The 10373-nt window shown below is 40.8% G+C and overlaps 1 long non-coding RNA gene across 1 annotated transcript; it reads right to left on the bottom strand.

Moving 5' to 3' along the window:
• Positions 1–999: 999 nt before the first annotated feature.
• LOC138177466 (uncharacterized) lies at positions 1000–9820 on the bottom strand. Its single transcript, XR_011172504.1, has 3 exons — positions 9558–9820; positions 5948–6031; positions 1000–1140 (listed from the first exon to the last, which is right to left on the bottom strand). It is a non-coding gene; the product is annotated as an uncharacterized lncRNA (long non-coding RNA).
• Between the last annotated feature and the right edge of the window lie 553 nt (positions 9821–10373).

The raw sequence follows: 10373 nt of genomic DNA, 5'->3' as shown, positions 1-10373 counted from the left end.
TCCCTCCCCCGCCACCCCAGACCAAAGTTAAGGGAAGTGTGTTCTTGGGCTTGTCAGGAAAACAGGTCACAACCCCTAAGAAACATTCATTCTAGGTACCCAAGACCAGATAGGGGGTCAGCATCACTGAGGACTGAGTCAGAAAGAACATAGGATACAATAATTTCACTGTCATACTGTGTGAATTTGGGAGAAGTAGTTTACAGTAAGTCTCAGAAAAGTTTCCCAAATAATGGTATAGAAAGTGCATTGATGAGAGACCCGTTCTTTAGGTTATTTTCTAGCTGTTTGTCAACAATAAGTGGTTTGTGTCAGATTTACAGTAAATGTGTTTTCAGAGACCTCACTTCGGAAGCCCGTGTGTCTCTTTCTCCTTCCTTCTTCCTGACCCTGCAGCAGTGAGGGCATTTAATGAGCAACATGTGATTGCAAAGCTGAGATGCTGGGAATCAGGCAGATCTATGAACACATACAGGACTGGAATTCAGTGGCTGGACAGAAGCAGAATGAGGGAGAAATATCAAGGACAAATGGAGGAGAGAAATTACTGGACAGACACAGTAGCAAAATAGGCTCAAATGAAGCCCCAGGAGACAGAGCCTGCAACATAGCCTGTGCTCAGGGATACTTTGTCCTTCTGACTGTAGGTATCCTTGCTCAGCCATGACTATGTCCATCTGTCTCCTTCAGGAATGTCAGTACTAGTCTCTGGGGGGCTTTCAAAACAGGTGGAAAATTTAAGTAGTCAGGCAGCTAGATGCCCAAAACAAAACAAAAGAGAAAAAAACACAGGTAAGGGATTAGGGATGAGGGATCTTCCTAAAGCACATTTGACCATGTCCGTTCCCTGTTCAATCACCTTCCCTGGTTCCCAATTGCATCCATAACAAAATACAAAATACCTTTCCATATTTGTATCCCATTACTCCCATCCTGCACTCTAAGTTCTAGCCAAACAGACCTGCTTACTTCCCCAAACTTGGCATTCCATACCTTTGTACAGGCTATCCCCAGTGATGAGGGCTCTGTGACAATGGGGTAGAAGCCAGTCCAGAGCAAACAGGGCGGCAATACCAGCTGTGGGTCTTGAAGGTGGCTAAAATAGTAGCAGTAGGAGCAGCAGCATTGGGAGCTCTCAGCCTAGAGAAAGGAAGGGGATTGGACAGTCAGAAAGAGATTACAGGGGAGTCTGAAGTGACACCGGCTGCAGGACCGGGTGCTATCTGGCAGCTCCACTGTCCAACTGCAATTCTGAATAGCAGTTCTATGATGGATAGAAACACTTTTGGTCAAGTCACAAGGGAATAGGGACCATGGTCACAGTTCAAAGGCAGAGAGGAGCACTAGTGCTTGAAGCTTCAGGGGAACAGGAGCCCTTCATGAGTAAAGACCATAGCATGGACCAGGATAGCAGTGATCTCAGAGGATCACTCTACTTTTGAAGTACCAAAAACTTGCAGACCCTTAAAACCAGCTCTGAAAATAGTGGCATGAAAAAGCTTGAAGTTTGTGACAGTACCTCCCCACCACCCCAGGGGAAGAGAGCTGATTTTGACATAAAGTTAAAAGTCAAGAAATATGCCACAAAAATGAGAAAGCAACCACAACAAAAACAACCTGACCATAAACAGCTACTATGATGGCAAACAAAAGCAAGACACAAACTCAGAAAAGATGACAATGTGAAAACAACTACAAACAAAGCCTCAAAGAAAAATGTAAATTGCACACAAACCCAACAAGAATTCCTGGAAAGGTTAAAGAAAGTGATGAGAGTGGGAGAGGAAAAAATGGGAAAAGAAATGAGAGCAATGCAAGAAAATTATGAAAAGAGAATTAATAACTTGGTAAAAGAGGCACTGAAGAAAATAACAACTTAAACAGAATCAATCTAATGGTAAAAGACACACAAAAATTCACCAAAGAAGAGAACTCCTTAAAGAAGCAAAATTGGCCAGAAGGAAAAAGAAGTACAAAAGTTCACTGAAGAAAATAATTCCTTAAAATTAGACTTGAGCTAGTAGAAGCTAATGACTCTATGAGACATCAAGAAAAAATAATATTAAAAAATGTAAAGTCAAAAGAATGAAAAAATAGAAGAAAAGGTAAAATATCTCATTTGGAAACACAACAGGCCTGGAAAATACATTGAGGGGAGACAGTTTAAGAACTATTGAACTACCAGAAACCAATAATCAAATAAAGAGCCTAGACATATTTCAAGAAATTATCAAGGAAAACTAACTGCCTTTATACCTTAAAAACACACAGTAAAATATAAATTGAAAGAATCCACCCATCACCACATGAAAGAGATGCCAAAATGAAAACTCCCACGAATATTATAACCAAATTCCAGAATGCCCAGGTCAAAGAGAAAATATTTCAAGCAGCCAGAAAGAAAGAATTCAAGTATCATAGAGACACAGTGAGTATCACACACGATTTAGCAGCTACCATGTTAAAGGAGTAAAGTACTAGGAATAGGATATTCCAGAAAGCAAAAGAGCTGAATATCATCCTTTAAGGGGCGAAATAGAGGACTTCCAAATATTCCTGATGAAAAGGCCAGAGCTGAATAGAAAATTTGATCTTCAAATACAAGACTCAAGAGAAGCATAAAATGATAAACATAAAAGAGAAATCATAAGGGATTCAATACAGTTAAACTGTTTACATTTCTATATAAGAAGATGATACATGCAGCTCCTAAGAACTTTATCATTATTTTGGGTGTTAGAAGGATTCTACATAGAGCGCATGATTATGTTGGGATGATGTAAAAATGGGTAAGAAATAGGGATATCTTGTGAGAAGGGAGGGGAAAATTATCTCAGATAAAAGAGGTACACAATGAAGAGCTTTTACAGTAGAGGGGAAAATGGTACAGGAGTGGAAGGGGGACACAAACTTTACTCTCATTGGAATTGGTTCAAAGAAAGAATACATATGTATATATAAATATATGTACATGTGTATATGGACATACACACATATACATACATATAAACATACATATATACACACATAGATACATACATAAATTAACACATATTCAGTTGGGTATAGAAGTCTTTCTTACTCAACTGGAAAGTAGGAGGGAAAGGGGATTAAAAAAGTCAAAGGGAGGGGTGATAAGAGGGAAGGTGAATTTAGGGAGGCAGTAGTCAGAAGGAAAGTAGGCTTTTGATGAGGGACAGTGTAAGAAAAGAGAGAAAGAGTTGAGTAAAACAAAAAAGAATGGAGGGAAATACATAGTAAACATAACTGTGAACATGATGAACTACCCCATAACACAAAAATGGATGGCAGAATGAATTGGAAACCAGACTCCAACAATATATAGTTTACAAGAGACACACTTGAAACAGAAAGACATACACAGAATTAAAATAAGGGGCTGGAGCAGGATCTATTATGCATCAACTAAAGTAAAAAAAGGTAGCAAATATGATCTCAGACAAAGCAAAAGCAAAAATAGACCTAATTAAAAGAGATAATCAGGGAAATTACATTTTAAAAGGTACCATAGATGATGATATAATATAAAAAAAATTATACTAAGTTTGTCCCATAAAGGTCTCATTCCTCAAATATGTAAGAAACTGAATAAAGTTTATAAAATTAAGAGCCATTCTCCAATCGAAAAAGTTAAAGGATATGAACAGTTTTCAGAAGATGAAATCAAAGTTATCTATAGTCACATGAAAATAGGAAAAAATGAATATAAAAAAATACTCTAAATCACTATTTATTAGAGAAATGCAAATTAAAACAACTCTGAGGTACCACCTCATACCTATCAGATTGGCTAGCATGACAGAAAAGAAAAATGACAAATGCTGAAGTGGATATTAAAAACACAGGGGCACTAATGCACTGTTGGTGGAATTGTGAAATGGTCTAACTGTTGTGGGAAACAATGTGTGACTAGAACTAAATGCCTATAAAACTGTGTATACCCTTTAACCCGGTGATAACAGTACTAGGTCCATATTCCAAAGAGATCAAAGAAAAAAATATCTATATAAACCAAAATTTTTATAACAACCCTTTTTGTGGTGGTAAAGAACTGGATATTGATAGGCTGCCCATAAATTGGGGAATGGCTGAACAGGCAGTGGTACAAAATTGTGAGTGAACACGCTTATGCTATAAGAAATAATGAGGTGGGCAGTTTCAGAAAAATTGGGAAGACCTATATGAATTAATGCAGAGTGACGTCAGCAGAACCAGGGCATTATTGTGCACAGTAACAGCAATAATGTAACAATGATCAACTTAGTTACTCTAATCAATACAATGATCCAAGACAGTTTTGAAGAACTTGTGATTAAAAAAATGCTACCCATCTCCAGGGACAAAACTGATGAACTCTCAGTGCAAACTGAGGTATAATTTTTTCACCTTCTTTATTTTTCTTACCTTTATGTGACACAGCTAATATGGAAATAAGTTTTTGCATGATTTCACACATAAAATTGACATCATATTGCTTGCCTTCTTAAAGGGTGGAGGAGAGGCTAGAGAGAGATAATTTGAAACTCAAAATAAAATTTAAATAACGCTAAAATAGATAATAAATTAAAAAATTAAAACACAGAGAAGCACAAATAGACACTCTCCATCTTTATGCTCTCAATCTCTGTCTCCATTTCCTATTCACTTTTTTTTTCTGAATCTTGCCTGACTGGCAGAACATCACATAGCAGGTACCTAATAAATACTGAATTGAATGTTCTGGGCCATTTCCAAAGAATATTGACTCTGAAATCAGAGCACATGGGTTCAAACTGCACACTCATCATGATCTATAGGTATTTAAATTAACTTCTCTTGGCCTCAGTTTCCTTATCTATAAAATGGAGCTGAATTACATGGGTCTCTTCTAGCTCTTGATCTCTAAACTTTTTTCTGATTCTTCCATCATTAATAAATAAAACATATCATCCAACTGCCAACACAGAGCTCATATATGACATTTAATAAACTCAGTTTAATTTAAAAAAAAGAAAAAGAAACTATTCTCTCCAAGTTTAACAATGATTTCTTTTTTTTTGCTTTTTGGAGGGTAATTGGGGTTGTGACTTGCTCAAGGTCACACGGCTAGTTTTTGTGTTAATTGTCTGAGGTCAAATTTGAACTCAGGTCCTCCTGACTCCAGGGCCAGTGCTCTATTCACTGCACCACCTAGCCACCCCTCCAATGATTTCTTAATTGCAAAGTCTTGATATCTCTGCAGCTTTTGACAATGGTGACCAACCTTTCTCCCCGAAGGATACTATCTCATCTATTGCCTATTATGCCACTGCTTTCCCTTTCTAACCTGGCTGATCAAACTTTCATTATTCAAGCCCATTAAACATACACAGCATAAAATTAACAATCTACCATGACCAAATACCCACTCAACATTAGCACTTGGATTTCCATAGGCATCTCAAACTCAGCTTGCCAAAAGAGAACTCTACACTCCACCAAACTTGCCCATTTCAGTTGAGGGCACCAGTATTCTTTCAATTGCCTAGGCTTACACAAAATGAGCAAGGTATCCTTGACTCTGTCCTGTCCCTCACAAGTCTTGCTAATTCAAACTCTGCATAAAAATGAGGACCACTAAACCATACTTCAGGATCCCTGCGGCTGCACCCTGACCTCGAAAACCAATAATAATAAATATAATCAATTATTTTAGTTATATATATATTTATTAATAAATAATAATAATATTAATATTATCCGTCTTTTATTGCTTTTAGAATAAAATGCAAACTCCTCAACCTGGCTGAAGCCCTCTACGTCTGGCTTCCACTCGCCTTTCTGCATTTATTGCATGTTGTTTGTCTTCACAGACTCTATATTGCAGTCAAACAGAAATGCTAGCTGTTCCCCCAAAACATTACATCACACAGTTTGTACCTTAGGTTTGAAGATATTCCCAATTTACCTCTGTCTCTTTGAATCTTTCAGGGTTCATTTCTCCTGCCATCTCTTTTCCTGGGCCCTCCTCATTGCTAGTTCATTCTTCCTCCTGTGCTTAATTAGAATGAATGAAAAAGAGGTTTAGGTAAAGAACTCAGAAGCCACAAATCATATTTTATATCAATTCTATTGCTGTCTAGAAAAACCAAACCTAGAGAGTGCTATGTAAGGTTGTGTATCTATCTTCCAGATGGTGTTTGGGAGGGCAGAAGAGTTGGAATTATTTCCCAAGAAGGTACTGGTAAAGGGAAGGGGCTCTTTGGGTAATTTAAAGCCTAAGAGGAAAAAAGACCCCAAATGTATCCTTTTTCTGAAGTTTTAGTGGTAATAATTCTTTTAGACTATCTTACAGATACTTAGAAGTTTTTTCCCTAAATTTTAAGGGGATGTCCTCAATGGATACATGCTCAAAGGATAAACAAAAGCAGTTTTCAAAGGAGGAAAAGCAAACTATCAATAGCCATACAAAAAATGCTACAAATCTCTAATTAGAAAAAAGAAAATTAAAATGACCATGAGGGTCTACCTCACACCCATTACGTCGGCAAAGTTGACAAAAAATAATGAAAAATCATTGGTGAAGTTGTAGTTTTAAAAAAAAGGCACACTAATGCATTGTTGGTAGAGCAGTGAATTGGTAAAGCCATTTGAGAAAGCAAATTGGAAATCTGCAAAAAAGTCATTACACTATGCCACTGGGGTGAAAAGGGGAGGGGGGTGAAGGAGGTGGAGGAAGAGGTGAACCCATACATACAGAAAATATTTATAGCAACTCTTCTTGATGTAGAAAAAAACTGGAAAATGGCCAAATATACTATGGTACAAAAGTGTAATACAATTGTATTATATGCCTCAATTGAATTATATGTCTAATATGTATTATATGCCTAAATTGTATTATATGCCATTAACTGGAAAATGACCAAATATACTATGGTACAAAAATGTAATACAATTGTATTATATGCCTTAAAAAGGACCCATGATGAAAACATGCTAAATACCACCCGACAATGAGGAGATAAATTAGAGATGAAGAAAGAGACATACATTTTCAGATATGGCAAATACAGTAATTTGTTTTATTTAACTATGTACACTTGTTTCTAGTTTTTTTTTTTTTTTTCCCAAGGAGTGGGGGAGGTGGGAGGGAGAAAAAACATTTGGTAATTGGAAAAAAAAAACACTTTTTAAAAGAGAGAAAGGGCTTTCAAGTGCATTTTATTTTCATTTTTGTTTTACAATGAGGGGAGAGTAGGAGGGGAAAAATATTACCTTGTCAAATGAAAGAAAATTAAATTTGAAAAATTGTAAGGGGGCTGAAAGCCTTTCATACCTTCCTTGCTAAAGTGTGGTCTTATTTCCTTCTGCCTTAGAAATAAACGCTATATATGGCCAGGGAACTAGGAGGAGGGTTATCAGGTCACAGAGAAGGCAGCTAAGAGCCTCTAGTCAGGGAAATAACCTTGTCTTCTAAGAGCCCTCTTGAACCAGCATTGATCTAAAGCATCACCCCAATGGCAAAGTCTGGAGGCTGAGAAGACATTATAACAGACCTTTTTCCCTCAGTCACAGCAACTAGGGCCTGGGGTTCTGGGTGTGGAAGAGCATAGGTGGGTCTAGAGGGCAGTGTCAGTGCCATGCCTCAGGCCACCCTCAGGCAGTGCCTCTGGGAAGGTCTTAAGGCTCACCCCACTGTCCCAGGGCTGCCTCCACCTCCCCCACCCCATTCAAAGCCTTCACTGGCCCTTTCACTGGGGTTATTGCCTTTCAGCAATCTCCTGGCTTGGAAGGGGCTGCCCCGACTCCCCAGGGCCTGTGCCCTTCACGGCAGGGCAGCCTCCCGAGGAACACAAGCAAGGCCTCAGACCTGAGGGTCTGACTGATGAGGTCTGGGCACTGGGAGCCCCCTCGAGCTCTGCTCGAGTCCTTGGGGTACAGGCTCCAGGAACCTTTCTTGGACTGCATTAAATCATCCCATTTGATGAGGCAGGTCTGTTATAGACTTCCCACCTATCAAAATATCCATCCACCCATGAACTGGCCTAGCCCACTAGTGTCTGCATCCTCCAGCTGCCTCCCACCCTTAATCACTGACCTCATTAACTCCTCCCCGAGACCGCCCCGAGATTCTGCCCACAACCTTCGGTATATAAGACCCTACCCCACACCACGTGGCCTGAGGACTAGGGTAGGAGGTGCCCTCTCCCAGCTGGGGGGCAGGCCGGGGCCTAGCTCTGCCCCTCCACTGCTTACATCAGGATCTACCCCGGCCCCAACAAGTTCCGGGAAAAGGCCTCTTCGACATGGCCTCCAACATATCTTGGGTGAAGCCTCTCCTTCCGCACCACACACCACAGCCTCTTCGCAGAGCAATATTTCTGCCAGTCCAGGCAAAAGGCTTTATCCACGAACGGCCCTTCCCCCACCTACGCCACGTCCACACAATGCCCGCCACCACTTGCTGTCTGACAGAGCGACCCCTCCCACTTACTCCTGGCCGGACAGAAGCCCCGCTCACCCACTTCCTGTTCTCCCGCTGTCATGCCCCATTGGCCAGCCCCAGCCTCTTTGCCTCCTTGATGCCTGCTGCTTTCTACAGTCAGATGGTGCAGTGGACTGACCACTGAGTCTGGAGTCAGGAAGACCTGCGTTTAAATTTAGCCTCCGACCCAAGACAAGTCACTTGGCCCCAGTTTACTTCAGTTTCCTCATCGGTAAAATGGAACTCATAATAGCACCTGCTGCCCAAGGTTGTTGTGACAATGAGATAATAAGCACTTAGCACAGTGCCTGGCACATAGCATGCATTTAATAAAAGGGAATAGCCCTTCCCTTCCACCAGATAAAATGATTAAAATAGCTGGAATTTCACTAATTATAGTATTCCAAAGAAAAAGAGGACCACTAAAAATACAATCATAAAAAGCTCCTGGCCCAGCCAAACAATTTGGCCTCCTTATCCAGCACTGTCAGATTTCACTTCTTAAATTTATTCTTTTGCTGGCATGATTTTTAAAACTAGCATCAAGTGTTAGACATGGATCCCACCGAAACTTATCATCATCATAATAGCAGTGAGGGGAAAAGCTTGGAAATTCTAAATATTTTTTTCTTTTTTTTAATGCTGTATTAACTTCTGATTTACATCATTCATTTCCACCAGATTTTGAGTTACAGATTTTTTCCCCGTTTTTCCCCTACCCACCGCCCTAAAATAGCAGTCCCACAGTAGGACTCTGCCACCAGACAGGGGAGCTTTCGTCCCAAACGCTGGGGTTTTCTCAGCTGCCGGAGGTATTAGATGGGTGCCCTCTCTGAGGTCTCCACACGCTCTGGCAAGCTGGACACACACCCCAGGACCTCCACCCTAGACTGCAATCCAGATCCAAGCAGGTTAAAGCAAGAGCGATTACCCCTCAGACTGGTGCTTGGTCCTCCTACACTCTGCAGGCCAAGAGCTGAAGCTGCCACCTGGTACTGGCTGGCTGTGCCGGCCTCTCAGTGGCTTCTAGCCCCAGGGGTAAAAGCCACGCACACCCACTTACTGGTCCCAAAGTCCAGACTGCACTGACCTCTCACTTTGTCCTTTGTATCTGTGTTGATAAATCTGGAAATGGCCACCGCTGCTGCTGATCTGGAGTCCCTCAGGCCATGGCTGGTCAGGCCTTGGCTTGGGGCTGGGCTTGGCTCCGTGCTGGCCTGCCGGGCTGTCCTCAGCGGGAGGTTAGCTTCTCTGTGTCATTTTGTGGGTTCTGCAGCTCCAAAGTTTGTTTAGAGTCCCCTTTTTACATGGATTGGGGAAGGTGGAAGCCCAAGCCGTGGGAATTTCGTGCTTCTACTCCCCAGATTTCACTTCTTAAATTTATTCTTTTGCTGGCATGATTTTTAAAACTAGCATCAAGTGTTAGACATGGATCCCACCGAAACTTAATATCATCATCATAATAATAGCAGTGAGGGGAAAAGCTTGGAAATTCTCAGGTAATAAAAAGGAAAGCTGTTGAAAGCTGTCAAGGAGGGAGGGAGGTCAGCCAGTCTCAAATATTCTCCTAGGCACACAGCTGTGACCATCCCATCCTCCCACAACCCATTCCTGCTTTCCTAAAAGAAGCACACAAAATTGTTCCACAGGCTACTGAAGAGCTTTGTGGAAGAGTGTGTGAGTGTGAGTGTGTGTGTGTGAGTGCATGTGAGTGTGTATGAGTGTGTGTGTGAGTGTGTATGTGGGGGGGGGGCAGGCAGAGAAAATGATCTCTCTCATCAGAGTAGGATCTTGCTCCCTTATTCATTATTTTCATGTACCTCTACCACACATGGCTGTGTCTGCCACATTAAAAAAATACTAAAAAGCATTTCAGAAAAAATAATTTTGGGGGAAAACACATTTT

Source organism: Petaurus breviceps, unplaced genomic scaffold (genome assembly GCF_028583685.1).
Source record: "Petaurus breviceps papuanus isolate PSGF00001 unplaced genomic scaffold, PetGlider_PUasm1.0 90417, whole genome shotgun sequence".
NCBI lineage: Eukaryota > Metazoa > Chordata > Mammalia > Diprotodontia > Petauridae > Petaurus > Petaurus breviceps.
This window is presented reverse-complemented; position numbering and strand designations above follow the sequence as displayed.